This window comes from Tamandua tetradactyla, chromosome 1 (assembly GCF_023851605.1).
Source record: "Tamandua tetradactyla isolate mTamTet1 chromosome 1, mTamTet1.pri, whole genome shotgun sequence".
NCBI classification, from domain to species: Eukaryota; Metazoa; Chordata; class Mammalia; order Pilosa; family Myrmecophagidae; genus Tamandua; species Tamandua tetradactyla.
In genome coordinates, this window is record NC_135327.1 from 213,138,950 (window position 1) to 213,155,738 (window position 16,789).

Here is a 16,789-nt window from a genome sequence, read left to right on the forward strand (position 1 = left end):
ATGTATTTGAAAGAGAAATTAAGCCAAATGGAGACTCAATAGATAAGAAGAATTATTTTTTGTCTATAGCCTATTTTTCATCAATACTAACTTATATTAAAAAATCTTGACATTTTTGGCTTCCAAAAGAAAAGAACTTTGGTTCACCTTTTCATTTTCTAGGTATGGTGTTGGAATGGTATATTATCATTATTTTTCATGTATGATGTTTTCAAGGTGCTTTCAAAATCTGTATCTCAATGATACTCTCAAGAATTGTGCTGAAGTCAAGGTAGAAATTAATATACTTATGAGGCAAAAGTGGCTACGAGGCTCAGAGAAATGTAGTGACTTCCACTGGTTCACTTGACTAATAAGGTATAGAACTTGAATTTGAATCTATTTTGCATGCCTGTTCTCTTTTTTTCTAAATGACACTGCCTCATAGTACAAAAAAAATTTTTTTTCTATTTGTATTGTATTGTATTATATATTTTAGAAGAAAAGTGATTACATTGTTCCTGTAACCTAGTTCAGTAAAAAAACTCTTAAAAATGTTTACTTAACACTGTTTCATGCAATGGTCTTTGATGACTTTATAAATCTTTCAAGTGGTCTTTGGGATGTAGGGCACAATTTTGTATTATGTAACTATTCTACATAAGAACAATATCCAAAATAGTTATCTAGTATATTTAGATTTTTTTCTTTTTGTCAATTTTACAATTCTGGACACCGTCACAATGATTGTAATTGTTCAGCTAAGGTGAAAACATTTTTTAAAAGTCTCTGAAATACAGCTTTCCATTTTAGCTAAACAATCAAACTTTCGGTTTATAAACTTTTGTTTTGTTTAGGTACAAGTTAAATATTTAATCTACATGACAATAATTCAGTAGATGCAGAGACGGAGTCTTCTTGAAGGTAAATTATTTGTTAAAAAATGTTGGGCAAATGGCATGTGCCAGAGTAGATATTGGTAAGACTTGAGACAATTTGAATGTATTGTATACTGTGTATGTTTATGGCTGCATGCTATTTCCATGTTTGTGTTCAATCCCCAATCAACAAAAAATAACTTGAGAATAGAAAATATGACTCTGGGTGTATCTTTACACAGTGTTGCCTTTTTTAAGGGCATTTTTATTGAGATATTAATTAAGATTGATTTTAAAGGGTCACTTCCTACTGGCAGGGATGGTGCCTGCTTCTGGAATGATCTGACCAAAGCCCCAGAAGCAAAATCAGGGGCAATTCTTCATAAGGTATCCAGAAGGCCGCTTTGATTGGAGTCTGTGGTATCTGTTGCCTGGTGAGAGATAAGGTTGCATAGCAATGAAACTAACACAGGATTATGAAGAACCTTGGAATTTAGACTGAGTAATTTGACTTCAGCAGACGTTTAACTGCTGGCCACATTAGGAAAATTCAATTTACCTTAAACTAAGTGTTTGAACAATGCGGAATGGATACAGTAGAAAATGGACAAACTGGAAAAGACTTCTGGAACTGAATAAAGAGACTGCCCATCATTTTCTGTTGTTTCCCTAGGGAGAAGAGTATGCATAAATGGAGGGGAAAATCTAAAGAAAAAAATTAAAACATGAAATAGAGTAACTTAATGATAGGAAAATCATACCAAGTCTACATATTAGAAACACGTAAATTTATACAAACAGCCTTATAAATTAAATAGAGAGTTCCAGACAGGGTTGTGTTCCCAGTCCTTCACCTAATGTCAGGCTGAGGCCCTTTAGACGACCTTGGGAATGAGGTTGAAGTCTCTACTTGTATTATAACATGCTGTCTATAATATACTAATTCAATACATAAATATGTTTGGTGTTCACCTGATTAAAAAAAAAATGTGATTCAAATGTGGCAGGTATAGCTAGAATATTTAAGGCTGGAAGTAACCTTTCTGCACAAGCATTCTAATGGCCTGGAGATGTCATTAGGGACTGCTTTTGATTCTCCCTGTTGCCTGTGCTGACCTTCTACCACTCTTATAGCACCTGTTCCCTGACTTAGTGCTGGTTGCAGGGGCTACAACTTTAGTTGTTGCACTTGCATTGGCTGGCTGTGATTGTGACTCAAACTCTTGACTCTGGTTACAAATAAGATCATGAAGCACCTCACATTATTCTAACAGGTTCACACTTGATTGTCTTATCAACTTCAACTTCTAGTGTTCCAAATTCAAGTGTAGACTATTTTCTCAGGTGGGGACAATATGGAATATTTAAGGAGCCATTCTAGGAATTCGGTGTAAAGGGGAGGAGGTGAGTTTACAGATATTTCTCAATTGTCTCAAAGTTGGAAATTTCTATCATATATCCAGGAGATTTTAAAAGGCACTTCTAAAAACATACTATTTTGGAAGGCAACCAACATTTTTAAATGATCAGGTCATGAACTTTTAGCTAAAATGATGTATTTCTGAAGATTTCCTCCAGTGCTGGTCTTAACCATGGACCTAGCTAGCTTATGCTCCATATAGCTGTCCCCTACACAGTGGTCTTCTACTTTTGGTATATAGAACCTATTAAAAATTGGACTAAAACCCTTAATTAAGCCCCATAAAACCTCCTGCCCTAGTGAGGTTCTGGAAAATGAATTAAAGATTACTTTATTGTTTTGATGACAGTAATGACGAAGATGAGAAAGAGAAATCTGTCAGCAATCATACGTAATAATAAGATATTTTAAATATTTTAAAAGTGACTATGGTTTCATGTTGGCTGCATGAGGGATAATTCTCTGAATTTATTCTAAAGAAACAACTGGTTTTTTCTTCAGAAAAACGTGTCGATGTGTCTTCTAGTTTCTAGATTTGTGAAGTCCTACTTTCTCTCTTTCTCTCTCTCTCTCTCTCCTCCTTTCGTAGGAGGGAGAAGTTTAAGTACCAAAGAGAGAAGTGGTGTCACAGAAGAGGCATTAAAAGACAGCAGGCTGAAAGATACATTATTAAGAATGAGAAGTGCCTAAATTTATTGTAAATATTTTGTGGGGCAAAAGGGAGGAGTGTTGAACTGCTGAAGCAATTGTGCTTGGTATTAAGTACTTTATCATCTCCATTTCACAGATAAAGAAACCAGCTCCAGCTCAAAGGTGAATTGCCCCAAGGGTACTCTATCAGTAACTAGTGGGTCAGGACTTGAAATTCATAGTCATACCTTAAGGTCATAGGTTAAGGGAAGTTGCTTTATTAACATGTCTACATTTTATTTACTTAAGTCAGAGCTTCTCATAAAGTCTAAAGCATGTTTTCATGACTTAGGAATCCTTTAAGTCTGAGATGAGAATTTAGAGGTCAATGAGGTCAACTAATGTCCTTTATCTGATTCCTGGGTCTCTGGTTCTTTGTTCCTAAACAGGGTTTATCTAACTTCTGTTTGAACAATCTGGTGATAGGGAGCTTGTTTTAAAGTAACTGGATTATAACATTTGGTGGTTCGATCCCTAAGGAGGAAAGAACTTAATAGCTATTGGTTGGAGTATTGGGTAAGGAAATGGAAAACATGGTACTTTTTCTCACCTTTCTACTCACCTCCCCAAAAATAAAGACAAAAGCAAAACAGAAAACTGTCTGTGCATGTGTCTGTGTGTCTGTGTGTCTGTGTAGATGGTGGGGGAGGAGATGGAAGCAGGAAACTAAGCTATGCAATATCGTCAGGGAGGATCTGTATACTTAGGAGGGTATTCTCAAAGGGGGAATGAAAGGGTGAGGGATTGTTGGCCAGTGTTTAGGAAACGCCACATACAATATCCTCCCTTGGAAATTTACAACCAAGTTAAAATATTTTGGGATTCTGAGGATTCCTACTATTAGAAATTCTGTAAAACATTGTTTCCCAGATTTATTTGTGTGTGGATTTTTATATATATATATATATATATATATATATATATATATATATATATATATATTTATTCTGACACTACTTAACATCCCTTAGAATTAGCTCCATAGAAATGATAGAAAATGATGGCATGGCATAATGTAAGAGGGTTTGGAATTTAGACCTCCTTGGACTCGGGGCTCTGAGACTCACACAGTGTGGCCTTAGGTATGCTACTTAACGTCTCTGAGCTTATTTCTTTTATGTAAAATGTGGATAAGATGGAGAGTTAGAAACAACATCTGGAAAATTCCTAGCATAAAGTTAGAACGCAGAAACCACTGAAGAGAATACTTGCCACTGGAACATGGTACAACAAAATGTAGTTAAGAGTTACATGAAAAAGGGAATTTTTAAAAAACCAATTATGCTAAAGTATTAAAACTGGCTAGCCAAACAGCACCTCTAATCCCATTGTCTAAATTAGGATTTGAACATCAGCTATTTAGAAAAATGTTAACATTTCAATTATTTGGGTCTCTATTATTGATTCAAGTGAGCATCTGAGCCAATTAACAAAGGATTCCGGAATACAGAATCCAAAATCTTCTAAAGGTAAACAATGCATTTATTTGAAAATAATACTTTTGAATAAGCAAAGAAGATTCTAGAGGCAGAATTCAAATGTCTGATTACAGTCCGTTGGCCAGACATAAAAGTGACAAGATATTACATTAGGGAGTTGACATTTTAATCTGCCTTAAAATGACGGAGAAGTGTTTGAACTTCTATAACAGAAGTAACACCCCACTGGCCTCAAAAAAAAAAAAAAAAGATTTTTCTATAAAATGCAACCAAAATGTATAAGCAATTCCTATTTAAAATAGTATCTGCAAAGCTTTTCTTTGCCTTCTATATAAACGTTTGAAGACTTACTATTTATAGTGTTCATGATTGAACTCCAACTGATTTTAATGCCACTGGTCTTTTGTAATTGGAGATGAAGAAAAAAAAACCTCAGTAAAGTCCGTGTAGTTTTATCTCCTCCATTTCTTTGAAGGGATCAGCTTTACATTGCCAAAGTGACCACTCTGTTTGAGATAATCCTTCTTTCAGGAAGTTAAGTCACTTTTACTTCTAATACATTTACACCAGCATGATTTAACTAGCATTTAAGTGTGATTACCAGGAATGCCTCTTGCAGCCCACATGGAAAGAGAAGGCTGCAAATATAGTGTCAGAGTTGCAAAATAAAAGGCAGATAATTTCTCATTTTCAGTGAAATAACATTTGCATGAACATTTTCTGATAAGCATTAAGCATTACATTAACAAAATATCCTCAATGTATTGTTTTTATATGGAGAAATTATATCAGTGATGAGTTATTTTTTTGATACATGAAATAATAGTGAAACAGACCATTTGTACCATTATTATGCCTGAGAACTTGCATTCTTCCATTTCTGAAAGTTTAATTTGCATACCTATTATTGGTGAGCTCATTATGCTGCCATGAATTTATATAATGAAAAAATTCCAGATATTAAAAATTGTCTCATATTTACTTATATCCAATTTCATCTGAATTAAAGTTATGCTTCAGAAGAAATTGTAGCCGGAACTGCCTTAGGTTCCTTGTGTGCATAAGAAAAAGACAGGAAACGAAGACAATGTATTCTATAAAAACAAAATGATTTAGTTCTGTTCAGGGAGCCCTTACTGGGCATCAGTTTAGTAAATGTACAAAGTAATGGAAATATGGTTATAAATTTTCAATTACAATAAAATGACCATATAGCAAATTTCCTCAAAAATGAAAGGAAGGTTCTTCATATATAAAAGTGTAGGGATCACATTTATATTTTCATAGCTTTTATATAAACTAATCACTCCCTATACACTTACTTTGTGAGGAAGGTAATATATTATTACTCCCTTTTCATGGGATGAGAAAATGGACGTTCTTAGATTTTAAAGTGTCATGTGGTTAGAAAGTACTTTAGGAAGAAGACAAGAAACCAAGTGCCGTGTCTCCTCCTTGTTCAATGTATTAACTTTATTAAATATTAATATCTCATGAAATTAACAAGATGGAAATTATTTTAACAGTCGTTAAGTAGATAAGAATGAGGCTTAAGGAAATTTAATAGATTGTTGACCATCACTTAAATATAACATTCTTTCTGTCTCTTTCTTTATTCTCTAAATGTTGGCAAATATTATAGAGCCTGGAGTCCAGTTTATGTTTGTTTTGCTTTTAAATTGCTTCTCAGGGCATAAAGCATCATGGGAAATCAATTGAAAAAATAATTCTTTTGTGAAAATATTGGCCAAATATTCCTAAGCAAGATAGAAGACATTAACTTGGGAGTATCACTGGAAGAGGCAGACTCCTTACAGAAGCAGAAAAATTAAGACTGTAGACAAATAGAGCAGATGAGTGGGGCAGCAGAAAAAATCTTTAAGTGACATCCTGACAAAGAAAGACGACATTCTTAGAAGGGTAGAATCTACCAAAGCTTTCTGATGGAAGACAAAATCTTAGTCTCCTCTTATTCCATATTAGAGCAGATGGATTTCTTTTGAGTGGGTGGGTGGGGTAGTATAAGTAGACTGGGAGAGGATGCTCTAATATATTCCTACAAAAAGCACTTCTAAAGACTGCCCTGGTTCAAACCTAATACCAATTAATAGGCCTCCTGCTTGTTTTGAATGATTCTCTGTATTCTCTAGTTCAAAAAGGATGGCATTAGAAGGAACTTTCTGAGTACCTGTCAGGGTTTTCCCTGTAGTACCTGCTTGAGAATAACCTTTATAACCCCAGTATCTGGATGCAGGATACCAAGGGGACATTTTTTTTTTTTCAGTCACTTACTAGTTGTACAATCTAGGGCAAAATATTTAATCCATCTAAGCTCCAGTTTCCAATTTACAATTAAGATGAGATTATTACTTACCTCTTAGGGTTATTGTGAGAACAAAAGGGAGCAATTTGGTAAGTGCTCAGTATTACCTGCTACTTTATTGATTTTGTGGTTATCATTAAATCATCACTTTAATGAATGAAGTAAGTGTTATATCATCCTCAGTCCAAAGAAAATGAAGTGTTTACTCTGAGGGCACGCTTCTGCTTTGGGAGTGATGTGGAGAAGATGGGGCAGAATGGATTTCTAGCAGTTTCTCAGGTAGGGAAATAGTTTCTAGAGTAGCTTTTGTGTAAAATAAGAAGATTTCAGAGTGGAGGGGAACCATAACACTGTGTGAACTCACAAAGTGAAGGGAGGCTTTGAGAATTATTAAATGCAAAAATTCTACTTACTCTTTCCCTCTCACAATACCTTATCCCTTTTGTCCGAAATTCACAGATACCTGAGAAGAAAGACAGGTTACTGTTTCTTGATTTTGAGGAAGAAGGGTTTGGGTGTTGAAATGTAGATACTGTTCCCTTATTGTTAAAATTCCATTACACTCTCAACCCCACATGGATAGGATCCAAATTTTGTTCACCCTTATATCAGCTTGCCATGGACACTGCCTAGTTCATTCATAAATACTTAATATAAATTTAATAAATGTCAAGTAGGTTTTTGTTATGTATGAGGATGACTTCTAAAACTAGTTCTTTTTATCATCTATTAACCATGTTCAGAGAATGCTTGTTTAGAATTAGCAAAAGATTGAAATCTCTTATAAGGATTATCATCACCTATATTTTATATCAGAGTTATCAATTTTTGCAGACTAGATTGTAATTTCTTGGAAGGAGGTGATTATGCTTAATTGTCTTTGTTTCACCAAATGTGTGTATAACATACAGTATTTTGCCATAAACATTTGTGCTATCAGATTAAATTTATTCAACTAAAAATATCATGTTTGTAGGTCTTTGAAGAGAGTGAAAAAAAGTCAAAAATTTAAGAAGTCCTCTCTGAGGTCATGTTGAACAATAAAGCAGTTGGTATATTTTAGTCAAAAGTGTTTAGAAAATCTGTAAAAACTGCTTTCATTCTTTACTGAATTGGTTGAAATACTATATCATTTAACACTAAACACACTATTTTTCTCAGTCTGATGAATTAAACGTTGAAGAGCTAAATCTGTCTTAAATATTTAAAATATTTAGCTGAAAATCACCCATGTTATGGGCATAACACTTCTTGTGTATTTTCCTATTGAATACAATTTATTTAATACAATTTTACTGTATGAGAAAAATTTTATTGTATAGTGTACACATGTGTAAGGTAATTATATATTTGTTATTCCAAAATGAGTTATTCATCTGAAAAAGTAAATTTAAAAATGTATATAAATTAAAAATTAGGATGCTTCCAATTGTTTATTAAATATTGAAATTATTAATAAATGTTAATAGCTAGCAAAATAAACTGCTATTGAGTAAATGTGGTGGATTGAACTGTATGTACCCCAGAAAAACATGTTCTTAAATCTAATCCATTCCTGTGGATATAAATCCATCGTTGGTATGACTTTTGTTAAGTTAACGTTGGTTAACTTCTGTTAAGGTGTGACTCACTTTATTCAAGATGGACCTTAATCCTCTTGCTGGAGTCCCTTATAAACAGAATGAATACAGAGAGAGAAACAGAATGCCATGGAGGCAAGAAATTGAAAGCAACAAAACCTAGAAGAGGGAGAGACCAACACACACTGCCATATGCCTTACCAGGTAGCAGAGAAGCCAAGAATCTCCTGTAGCCAGTCTTTGGGAAGAAAGCATTTCCTTGATGATGCCTTGATTTGGACATTTTCATGGCCTGAAAACTATAAGCTCAGAAGCTAGTGAATTCTGATAGTTTGAGCCAGACCATTTCATGGTATCTGCTTTAAGCAGCTAGGAAACTAAAACAGATTTTGGTATTGGAAATTGGGTGCTGTTCACCCAAATACCAAAAAACTGGAAATGGCTTTGTAATTGAATAATGGGTAAAGGCTAGAAGAATTGTGAGGAGTTGATAGAAAAGGCTTACACTGCTTTGAAGAGACTGTTGGTCTCTAAAGGAACTTCCTATGAGGCCTCAGAAAGAAATAATGAACATTTAATTGGAAACCAGAAGAAAGGAAATCCTTGCTTTAAAGTGGAAGAGAATGTGGGAAAATTGAGTTCTCATGCCAGATGGAAGGCAGAATTTGAAAATGATGCATTTGGATATTTAGCTGAGGATATTTCCAAGCTAAATGTGGAAAGTGTAGCATTATGTTTCTTGCAATTTATAGTAAAATATGAGAATAAATAGATAAACTAAGAGCTGAACTCCTGGTCACAAAGAAACTAAAAACAGATGGTTTGGAAAATTTTGAGCTTCCAGAAAGTGAGTTCCTAGAGAACAGTGCTCTATGTGAGGGTTTAACTGAACATAGATCCAGTCAGCAATTTCCATGGAAGTCAGGATTGGAGATGCAGTTATCCGGGAAGGGGCTGTGGAAAATTCTTTTGTCTGATGTTTGGACCCCTGTGTAATACATGCAAAACCAACAAGTTTTTTGCAAGCTCTGTGTGAACTGAGCCACTACCAGTGTGGACTTAAAGGGACAGAAAAGGGACAGATTGAAGGAAAAATCACTTTCAAGTCAGAACCATTGGAACTAAGGCCTGGACCAAAGACCTCTTCTTGGGCGAGACAGCGAGCACACTCAGGTGTCGGAAAAGGGTGAGTTTGTTCCAGAGCTTGGAGAGTGCCAGCCTTCCACCACATTATTAAAAACCACCCCAGTGTTTTCAGAGATTGGAGCCTATTCCCTGGGGGTTGCAGAGAATCTGTTCACCAACCCAGTGTTCTCAGAGGGTGAAGCCTTCACTGCAGTGTTTGGGGGAGAGCATGGCCACTGCTCGGCAAGCACTTGGAATGGGTGGGGCTACGAGCCCATCAGGACTGGAAGACAAAATTTCTTTCCATAGATGCTTCTCAGGCCTTGAAATCTGATGGAGTATGCCCTGCAGGGTTTCAGAATAGTGGGGACCCATGACCACTGTTTTCCTTTTAATTTCTCCCTACATAGAATGAGAATGCTTATCCTGTATATGTCCCTCCTTTGGATATTGGAAGCAGATGACTTGCTATCCAGGTTTCACAGATCCATGGGTAGAGGGGAATTGTGCCCCAGGACAGACCACCCCTATAACTGATTTTGATGAGCTTTGTACTTGGCATAGTTTCTGAAATAACTTAAGGCTTTTGGGGTATTGTGATGGAATGCATGTGTTTTGTATGTGGAAAGTACATGTCCCTTTAGGGTTCAGAGGGTAGAATGTAGTTGTTTGAAGGTGTACGTACCCCAGAAAAAAAACATGTTCTCAAATTTAATCCATTCTTGGGCTTTTAAATCCATTGTTAATAGGAAATTTGATGAGGCTAGTTCAGTTAAGGTGTAACCCATCTCTGCCATCTATTTTGAAACTACTATGTATCCCAGAAAAACCATATATATATTTTTAATCCCAATCCAATTTTGTGGTGACAGACCTACTGCTTAAGGTGGGAAACTTTGGATTGTTTCCATGAAGATGTGACATGCCCAATTATGGGTGTGACCAATTGAATAGATGGAGATGTGACTCTGCCCATTTAAGGTGGGTCTTGATTAATTGCTGGAGTCCTTTAAAAGAGGAAACATTTTGGAGGAAGCTTAGATGCTTGGAAAACAGAAATGACAGAGCCGACAGAGACTCTTGGAGATGCTTGGAGTGCTGACAAACAGAGCAGTTGTCTAGACAGGGACATTTGGAACCCAGCAAACATCATCATATGCCTTCCATGAAGAATGTATGCAAACCAGAACCCAGAGTTGTGTGTCAGAATTGCTAAGTGAAGGCCCACAGAAACTTAGAGAGGAAACCACTGGCATCAGAGGCTGAAAGCAACAGAACCGGGAACAAGGAGCAGCCGATGCCAGCCACATGCCTTTCCATGTTACAGGCATCAGCCTTTCAGTCAAGTTATCTTTTCCTGGATGCCGTAGTTTGGGCATTTTGAAGATCTTAGAACTGTAAACTTATAACAAAATAAATTCCTTTTTTAAAAGCCATTCCATTTCTTGTATATTGCATTCTGGCTTTAACAAACTAAAATACCGCCTCATTCAGGATGAGCTAATCCTTTCATTGGAGTCCTTTATAAATGGAAAGAATACGGAGAGAAACAGAGAAAGTCAGGGAAACAAGAAGCTGAAAGAGAAGGGAGAGACCAGCAGACACTGCCATGCGCCTTGCCATGTAGCAGAGAATCACTGGAAGCTGGTCTTTGGAAAGAAAGCTTTGCCTTGATGATATCTTGAGTTGGACATTTTCATGACCTCAAAACTGTAGGCTTGTAAGCTAATAAACTGCCATTGTTTAAGCCAAACTGTCTCATGGTATCTGCTTTCAGCAGCCTAGGAAACAAAAACAGTAAGACTAAACCATTTTTCAAAGTTTTCATCCATGAGGGATTTAAAATTACATTGATTCACTTGTGAAACGAAATATAGGGAGGTTTAAAAAAATCTGCTCTCAGAACGTTCAGGTTGTTTTTGGGGATTATTCAGTTATTGAGTCTTTTTTTTTTTTTTTTTGCACGGGCAAGCACCAGGAATCGAACCCAGGTCTCTGGCATGGCAGGAGAGAACTCTGCCCCTGAGCCACCACTGCACTGTCCTGAATCATAATTTTTAATTAAAATGAAACTAATCATTTAATTAGTTAAATGTTTCTCAAAGGCAGGCAGAAGTTATAGCAACCATTCCGAGCATGTACTTATTTCACAGACAACTCAATCATCAAAACCAAGTTTATAAATATTGACTGAAAACAATGGGACAGAGATAAGCTACTCTATTAAAACAGATACATATGGAGTCTCAACTATGTATTTTTTGTAGGACTTTCTGCCTGAAACCACTGCAGTCTCATTCAGTCTTTCTGAGTTACTGCTTTTTAGCTTAATATACCTCAATACATTGATAGTGTTTGTTGAAATAAAATGGTATCTGGGTAGCCGATAGACAAGATGGCATTTAGGATTTAATGATTCTGTTTTATATATATGTAATATTCTATTCTGTTTTATGTATATGATATATTCTACTTCATGTATATGCTGCACCTCCCTAGATTCTTAAAATTATGACTTGCAGACATTTATATCTACATAGTGAAATTACATTTCAGTTGCTATCTCACAATTTAGGTAGATTTACTTTGGAATTAAGTTTTTCTTATCAATTTATGTGGATTGAAGCTTGGCATTACTTTTTTCTTGTATTATTACCATATCTAAATACCTTCTAGAAAATATTTTGTCATCTATATTTATATCTATGTTTATATATAATGTCTATATTTATATATAATATATATTTATATCAACATTTTGTATAAATCATTCATATCTAGAGATAGATTAAAAGTGAAATTATTCAAAAATCTTCCATTGTGTTTTAAAACTGCATATGTAGCAATGGCTTCAATCTTAGCTGCACGGAAAATAGCATTTCTACATTTTCTGGATTTGATCCAACTATATTAAACTGAAAATTGGAGCCATTCACTTGTCAAGTCTTCCAATGTTTTTATAATCGAGTATAATAGTTTATAAATTACCCAGGGGAAAATGCCACTTTCAGAGGACTCATAAGTCTTATATGGACCAAATAAGGTCTTTGTGATGTATGGCTTCCATAATATTTATATTCACATCTAAATAGACCTTCCATTTGAATGCTGAATTATATATGCACTTATAGAGTTATGTATACATTCACATGTTCATCTCTGACCTGTAACAAAATCTGGTTGGCTGTAAATATCTGAAGCCATTTCGAGAGCCTGCAGAGATTTCCATTCAATTCTAAAAGCTTAACGGGGCTGCCTTAGTTATTAGTTAATATTTTTATTGTATTTAATGATCAAATTAAATATGTAGTACCTTCCCTCCCCCTTCAAAATATTGCACACACATAAACACATGTTCAAATATAGCATGGAATGTAACATCTGCCTAACTTTGAAAGGATTCACCATATGACTAACAAATTAACGTTCCTGCTTTTAGCCACTCGGAGTTAAATGAAGTGATAAGCTGTACCCCCAACCATTTCTAGTGTTCTTAAAGAGCCATCCTTCAACAGAGAAGGGAAGCACTCTCAAGCCAAGAAGTTAGGTTCAGATTCCTGTTCTGCCAGTGTTTCTGTAATCTCTCTGCACCTCAGGTTTTTTTTATACAAGGCACCGTAAGCACCTTGTAAAGTTGTAACAAGAATAAAATGAGTTAATACATTTAAAACAATTAGGGCAGTGCCTGGTATGTAGCAATTGCTGCATTTGTGTTGTCTCTTAATCTCCTAAGTAATAAAAAATTTACCATGTTAAATTTATCCACGATGGTTTAAAAATTAAAGCCATATCATTTGAATTAATGTTATGTAACATATCTGTGTCATTTTCTAATAGCAAAAGATTTGGAGACTGATGGTATTTTTCCAACATGTGTGAGTGGTTTCAATCACCCTTATTAGAGTAATAGTACTCTGTATTGCTTTCTTGACATTTCTCATACTTAACTGACTCTCTTGGGGATATGTGTAGACCCCTAGCTCATTAACAGCAGAGTTGTACACATGACTTCAGTATCTCCATTCTCTTGGCTTAGGCTGGGAGAAAGGATTTCAGTGGTTAATTCTGGGATGACATTCTCTTCTAGAATGACTTCTTCTGTCCACTTACATCAGAACCATTCTGCATTTTAGCCTATATGTGTTTAAAATTATTCCTCCTAAGCACAATACATCATAAATTACTCAGAGAAGGGAGAGGCCAAATAATGTCCATTAGATTGAGTGCAATGGTCACATAGCTTTAGCAAGAATACTCTGTGCTACTAGACTATTTGAAATGTCTAAATTGCATTATTACAATTTTGTGAGCAGTTACCCTAATGGACCAAGAGAGTTAAAGTACTGCAAATATGTACACTTTTATAACTGCATTTTGTCTTTAAGTGTATCCATCCATTCAACATGGATTTGTATGCTTAAGTGGCCTGACCATTTAAAATACAAACAAAATAAGATTAGTCCAGGAGAGGTAAAATACAAACAATAAACAGCCTTACAATGATAAGGGCTATAATAGAAGAACTTACCTGGTGGGCGTGGGACAGTTGACAGAGCTAAGAGTAACTACCTCTGCTCTTGGGTGGAAATATTTGAGTGGGGCTTGGAAGGAAGAAACAGAGGTTGCCACAGACGGAAGGACAGTGAATGGAGCTGTACAGTGTTGGGAGACTATCAGGAACACAGGTGTGGAGGGGTGAAGCATTGTGTTGTCAGGACACCTGTGTCGTACAGATGAAGCTCAAACCGTAGACGGGGCAGAAAGAAGAGTGGCCAAAGGTGACGCTAGAAGGGGAGGGAGTGGTTGATCAGCAAGCAGAAACGGCCAAAAAAGGCAGGGCTTTATCTTAAAGGTAATGGGGAGTCTTTGCAGGATTACTGAGAAATGGCATAACAAGACTCTCATTTCAGAAAAAAATCATGCCAGTAACAATCGCCCATTCAGTGTATTAAAAGAGACCCTGAACACTTCCCACTGATCTCAAATGAAGTGGGGGGTGGGGTAGGGGGTAGAAGGGTGAGGGTAGGGGGGCTGAGGGGTCTGCGCCGAGGTGGTGACATTGTAAGAATCGCTGTACATTTTGAACACCTGCTCATGGTGCTGCTTTGCCTAAATCACCTCATTTTAATCTTCATTATAACATTATGAAGAAGAAGTTATTAAATCCTTCCTGTTTTACAGATGAAGAAACTTGCAAGGCTAAGCAGTTTGAACAAGGTCACACCTTCAGCAAATAGTAGAATCTTTTTCTAATCTCTGGCCCTCGTTTGCCTGACCACAGAGCCGGAGTCTCTAAATAAACCTTAGACATTTTGCCTTTGAAGATGAGGAGGATAAGTAGTGGGAAGGGGAGGGGAAAGAAAAGGAGGAGGAGGAGAGGTCTAAGGTTTCAAGAAAGACTGAAGACTCAAACAGTATCGAATACTTTGTTTGTCAAGAAAGTTAAGGAAGAAGGTGACAATCGTTCAAACAAAAGGAGTAAGGTCAGTATGACAGATGTACACATTATGACCCCATTAATTGCAGCGGGCCGTAAATGTGAGTCTAATCTTTCTTTTCACTAGAACAAAGAAGAAATAACTTTAGTTACAAGAGTTCAAAGGATAAAACACAAACCAGTTGCTCAGTAAGCGGGTTAACTTTTCCTGGATCTGGAACCTGTGAAGCTATATCTTCAAAAGACTTTCAGAAAGCAATGGTATAATTTAAGGCACATCATACATCCTGATGGTAGCTACAACAGCAAGTTTCATTAGGTCACTTCATTTTTATGTTCCTCATTATTATATATTATATATATACTATGTTTGCATATGCATATATAAATATATGAAAGGGGTAAAGATACTGATGGACTATCTAACTAAGGTATAATAAAACCTACAATAGTACCAATAAGTTTAAGGTCTCCAGCTTGCCCTTCCCTGATAGTATGCCCCTTTGTACTTGCCAAAATTTTGTGCTTACAGTTCTCATACTTTTCTTTATATTTTATCACACATGCATCCCTAAACCATGTATTATTTACCTTTACATATTTTTGAACATCATATACATTGAATTACTATTTGTATTGAATTACTGTTTGTATTCTTCTGCAAGTTAATTTGCTCAACATTAGGCTTTTGACATTATGATTTTGACATTCACCCTTGTTATTGTATATTGTTGCAGTTCATTTTTCACTGCTGTATAGTATTTTGGTGTTTCCACATGCAATGCTTTATTTATACATTCCCCAGTCAGTGAACAATATAGGCTGTTTCTTATAATATGCATTAGGGTGGGCAAAGTAATAAAATCAAGCTTGGTTTAAAAAAAATTCAATGAAATATTGTCCAATTGTGCTTTTTCTCGTAGTTTTTATCAAGAATTTGATTTAGATATCTAGAGATATAAAGTGATTCTATCCTTCTGAAATTATCAATGGAAATGCCTTTTAATAATAATAATAAGAGAGCCAGCAATTAAGTTGTCTGACAATAATCAATGTGCACAGTATCTCTTTTGCAAATAAGAACTCTATATGCTGTTTTTTGTTTGTTTGTTCTTTTCTTGGCATGGGCAGGGTCCAGGAATTGAACTTGGGTCTTCAGCTCGGCAAGCAAGAATTCTTGCTGCTGAAGAATGTACCACCCTTCTTTATGCTTTTGCAGTAGTAAAAATGGAAGGCGAGTGATCTTTTCTTACAAAAATTAAGAAACAGACTAGAAGATATGCCTAAACAGAAGGCTATTTAATGTTCAAATGGGGAAGAAGGAAAGAGTAATTGCCTTTCAAGTCACTTCTGGGCCCGTTCCAGACGGGGGTGGGGTGGGGAGCAATTGGGTCCCCAAAGAGCCAAGCTATGAGGCATCTCTACAATAATATTCTTCTGGAAAAAATTCAGGATAGGTATTTGCAATTGTTTGCTGCTTTCAGAAAAATAGACCAAGATCCCTCAGTAAGTCATCTGGAGAACATCTAACTGTAAATAATCTATCTCCCTCGTTGCCCCCAACCAGATGCAAAATCCATTCTTTTGTAAACTCTTTTGTAAACTAAATGTGTGACCTGTTAATAACCATTGTCAGAGAAAAGTATTGGAGGTTGTCCAACACTGGAGATTGATAAGAATAATTTTAATATAGTAAATATTAAGCCATTCTTTTCACGTTCTTTAGATAACACAATTCTTTTTTTCCTCCTATGGTCATTCCTTTTTGAGACTATCTCACCAGGAAATAGAAGAGAGGAAATGGCTGAGGAAATAATGCTAAAAACTCCAAAATAAGTAAGAGATAATCTTGATGTGAGTTGGAATAATCAGAATAGTGTGCTGGAGGACATGGCATAAGAAATGGTTTAAAAGAGAG

The 16,789-nt window shown here is 35.7% G+C and overlaps 1 long non-coding RNA gene across 1 annotated transcript; it reads right to left on the bottom strand.

Moving 5' to 3' along the window:
- Nucleotides 1-1,415: 1,415 nt before the first annotated feature.
- Nucleotides 1,416-14,146, bottom strand: LOC143688040 (uncharacterized). The gene is made up of 3 exons (XR_013177798.1): nucleotides 13,963-14,146; nucleotides 7,143-7,192; nucleotides 1,416-1,526 (listed from the first exon to the last, which is right to left on the bottom strand). It is a non-coding gene; the product is annotated as an uncharacterized LOC143688040 (long non-coding RNA).
- Nucleotides 14,147-16,789: the final 2,643 nt, after the last annotated feature.